This window comes from Micromys minutus, assembly GCF_963924665.1.
Source record: "Micromys minutus genome assembly, chromosome: 6".
Lineage (NCBI taxonomy): Eukaryota > Metazoa > Chordata > Mammalia > Rodentia > Muridae > Micromys > Micromys minutus.
In genome coordinates this window covers 33,884,352-33,888,915 of record NC_137975.1, presented here as the reverse complement: position 1 = coordinate 33,888,915, position 4,564 = coordinate 33,884,352, and the positions used below count along the sequence as shown (strand labels likewise).

The following is a 4,564-nucleotide window of genomic DNA, read 5'->3' as shown; positions in this document are numbered from 1 at the left end:
TCTACTCTGTATCTCTTTGATGATTTCTTCTAATTTTAGAAAGTCGATAGGAAAGCAAATTAGAGAATGGTAGAAATTCAGGGAACAACCCTGAATATTCTCTAATTCATCAAACAAATCATTTAGACGACTGACACTCTAATTATTACTACTGAAATTATTTCAGCATTCCTTGTTAGTAACGGCATCACACAGGTTGAGGATTTTCTGTGGTAAGGCACAGAGAGCAGGGATCCTTTGTATTAATCTTAAAGTAAAAAAATTTCCCGATTATGGTGAATACATTTTATTGACAACTCCTTTGAGTTTTGATGTCAGAGGTTTTATCCCATGCTTATTTTAAAATCATAATCTCAATAGAAAAATTTGTATAGCAAAAAAGAAACATCCTTGGAGGATGCACAAAGGCTCTGCTTCACAGAATTGGTGTGAGAATCCCACAAAGCATGTGAAGAGTACTCACAAGGACTCTGACAATCTTTCACAGAGCAAGTGATGTGGGATGGGGACCAGACTGAGAGAGCCAGGGGTTAGCCATTTCATCACAAAGAGATCAAGAGGGTATTTTGTAGTACCACAGTTGTTGAAGTGGAATTCTATGGAAGACTTGTAGGGAATTGAGATTCTCAAAAGAATTATCAACAGTGAAAAAACATCAACTGTTGCTGTAACTTGGCCAAGGCCACAGGGTTCTCTTCACAGAGAATGCTTGGATCAGGCATGACCTCCTCAGACTTTCACAGTCTAACTAAGCCAGAAACCTGGGTCACTATGGCAGGGAGATTTGGCTGGTGGTAGAGGAGTAGGGGGGTATGAAAAAAAGAGGCTGTGATGGCTGTTTGTGGTTCTAAACTTGGCTATATCTGGGGATAACCAAAATGCAAGTGGCTGGGCACGCCTGTGAGGAATGGTTTTTTTTTCCCACTGTTCAAAGTTTATTTGGTGTTCTCATTGGCATGACACTTGAGTGGTTGGTTCCATCATCCACATGCAGATCTTACATTTCGTATAATGTTGCAATGTACACTACAGACACATAATACATAAAATATCCTGTCGAACATGTATGCACAAGATATTTGTAGTGGACCTTAAACACAGTGGAGCCAGGTTATGACTAACTGGGAACTATTGGCCTAGGCATGTTTAGTGAGGGTGCATAGCACATGAATGCAACAGGCTTACAGGATAATCAAAGCCTGCACACAATTGGGAGTGTGTCTTGGAGACAGTGGTACTGTCACCCTAACCAGGTTACCACTAGACAAGTACCACTTAGTAGCAGGTAGAGATGTGGGAACTGAGATTTTCCCCCGGACCACCTCAAGACAACTATACTAACCACAGCTCAGAGAAGTGTGTGGTCTCCATGGAAACCCTTTTGCAGCCTGGACAATGAAGGGCTAGGACACTGGGAAGACTTTAGACCCGCCGCTCCTCTGGATTCCCCAGAGGGTATCTGCACTCTTCTTTAGGTGGACCTCATCCTCAGGAGTCAGTGTCACCTTTACAACATCTGAGATTCCATTTTGTCCCAGGATACATGGGACACTGAGGAAGACATCATCATTGATTCCATAGAGACCATTAATCATGGTGGAAATGGGATGCACCCACCTGAGGCTCTTCATTATGCTCTCAGCCAAGTCTGCCACAGAGAGGTCAATGGCCCAGGATGTGTAACCTTTCAGCTTCATCACCTCATACACACCGTCAACCCCTGCTTGTGAACCTCCTTCCACTGCTCCTTATCCACATTGGTACCCATTTCTGGGTTCAGAGACTTTAAGGAGATGCCAGCAACGTTCTCACCCCTCCACACAGGCCCACTGGAGTTACTATAATCTCCCAGGACCCACCCGTGACAGCTCAGTGGGTGAACTCCCAGTCTTTCTCCCATCAGGTAACAGAACAGAGCAGTATCCAGATTGCAACCACTTCTAATAACTTTTGGGAAAGCGACTGATTTTCCAAGCCACGTAGGTCAAGATATCCACTGGATTTGGGACAATAAGCAGCTTACAGTGTGGACTGTACTTCACAATGTTGGGAATGATGAACTTGAAGATGTTCACGTTTCGCTGAACCACATTGAGTTGGCTCTCTCCCTCTTGCTGACAGACCCCCGCTGTGACAATGACTGGCTTGGAGTTTGCAGTCACATTGTAGTCTTTGCCAGAGACAATTTTTGGTGTTCTGAGAAAAAGGCTGCCATGCTGGAAATCAATCATCTTTCCCTTTAGCTTGTCTTCCATGATATCTATAAGGGCAAACTCATCTGCCAAATCCTTCAAGCCATGCCACCAGCACCCCCCAAAACTGTAATCTTCTTCTGGGGGACCTGTTCTTCCTTAACTAGTATCACAATCAGCCAGCCCTTGAAGGTTGCCATTTTGGACTTTTGGGACCGCTAGTGCACAATGGGGTGGTGACGGGTGAGCAGCACGGTAACTGGGCCTGGCAATAGTGGTTTCAGCACTGAGATGTTTTTTAATTAAATACTTTGAAGTGAGAAGAACAACTTTTAATCCAGATTTTTTGAGGTAGGAAGATCCACCTTTAATCTGGACCACAGTTTCTGCTGCTAGCCTATAGAAAAGACATGGGAGAAGGAAGCACTGGCTCTTTGCCTGCTTGCTGTCACTCAGCTGGCAATTCCATTCCTTCACTGGCATTGGTGCCTACTTCTTTGGGCTTGTGCTATGTACCAAAGCCCAGCAAAGACATCAGCAATCCAGCATGACGGACTGAAGAAGTGTTGGATTTTGGGGCTTTCACACACACATACACACACACACACACACACACACACACAGATATTTACACACACATTTATAATTATACATATATATTCACACATATGTCCATTCTATCAGTTTGTTTTGGTGTGTATGAATCACACAGAATGTAGTGTGGGTGAGCAGTTAATAAATGATATTGTTCAAGAGGAAAATTCTAGACCTTTTGTCCTAAGAACCAGGAGTACTGAAAATTGCACATATTTCTCTTTCTGCAGAATATGCAGAAACCCACATGACCAATACAATAAATTTAGATGTGGTAACATTGTCATCTCATAAATCAATAGTTACTATACAAGAAGGATACAAGAGTTGAGAAACTTCAAGCCACTGACATTAACTAACAGGGACTGTAATTCTGCAGAAATTTTGTTTCAAAGGCTGAGGAAAATCACCTCAGCTATGTTTTGCAGAGTGTAGGGAGCACCACAGTGAGAAGAACATAACCCTTGAGAATAAGGAGAGCATTGTCTGTGTGTACCCTGAAATTCATCAAGAATACATGTCAAATGCAGTGAAGTGGAGTTATCACCTTGATCTTAAGACTTGATCTTGAACCATGTTCTGGTTACCTGAAAAATCTGTACAGAATTGGGAGCTTGTTTATATGGAGTTCACTTTCTGCCTGCCTGAGGAAGACCTGGCTCTCATAACAGTGATGCTTTTTGCTCTACAAAATTTGTGCTAAACTAAGAAGGAATCTAGCAACAATATCCAGAATATAAAAGAAAACAAAATTATGTCTCATTTCCCTCATCATCCTGAAGCCCTGCCACAGCCTCTTCAGTAATTAGTTTAGGAGGCCATACCACATCTGGAACAATGAGTCCAGGAAGAAAAATGTGGCCTACACAACTAGTACCCATTTGTGTGACTATGGTAAATGACCACGTTTCCGCTCTTGACTCAACTTTCAAATCAGAACCAGTGAGAGGAAGACAAATGTGCTCTTCATACCAAGCACACAAGACACTCTGTATCTGTCAGCCTCTTTCTCATTTTCTTAGAGGCCATGACTTCTACAGAGAGCCTGTCTGATGCCTTTCTCTGTTTTCCCACAAAGTATTCCCAATGCATTGTGTGCCTTTACATCTTCATGGCTGTGCTTACACCCTGAACACATCTCTTGCTTGTTCTCACTGGCGTTGTTTCCACTTGCTACCTCCTTCTGGAGTGCATGTTTTCATGAAATAATGGTGTTTAACACTAATCTGTTAACTAGCAGGGAGTAAAATGAGTACTTCCAGAATGGTGCTATTTTTAATCATGTAGACTAAATTATCCAAAAAGCCCTAGTTTGGAAACCATTGACTCCAGGGTTATAGAATCTTATGAAAAAAGAAACAGAATTCTATTGAGGTATAATTTATATGGTGTGTAATTTACTCTCTGAAGTGTATAGTTTAGTTTTGTTTGTTATCTTTATACATTATATTGCCAATTCTCTTCTATTCTACTCTGAGAAGCTGCTTAGATTTACAAATTCTGAGAATTTTCCCCTTTAAACTCTAATAAGATTGAGTACATACTTGGCCACTGATTTCAAAATTTTCAGTTTATCATGGCAAGGAGAAACTGTACTTGAGTAGAACTGTTTAGGTCATTGTGGTCAGGAAACAGAGTGAAGGATTACAACAAGGTGCAGGGGCAAGATGAAACTTTCATACAACCACAATCAGTACTTAAAACTAGGGTCTGGTACCTTTCACCACCTCCCAATGATGTCATCATATTACAAATTCACTAAGGGACTGATTCATTCA

The 4,564-nt window shown here is 41.7% G+C and overlaps 1 pseudogene across 1 annotated transcript; it reads right to left on the bottom strand.

The window, feature by feature from the left end:
* Positions 1-1,488: 1,488 nt before the first annotated feature.
* On the bottom strand, positions 1,489-2,392 carry LOC308421860 (L-lactate dehydrogenase A chain-like; annotated as a pseudogene). The gene has a single exon. The product of its transcript is annotated as an L-lactate dehydrogenase A chain-like (transcript).
* Between the last annotated feature and the right edge of the window lie 2,172 nt (positions 2,393-4,564).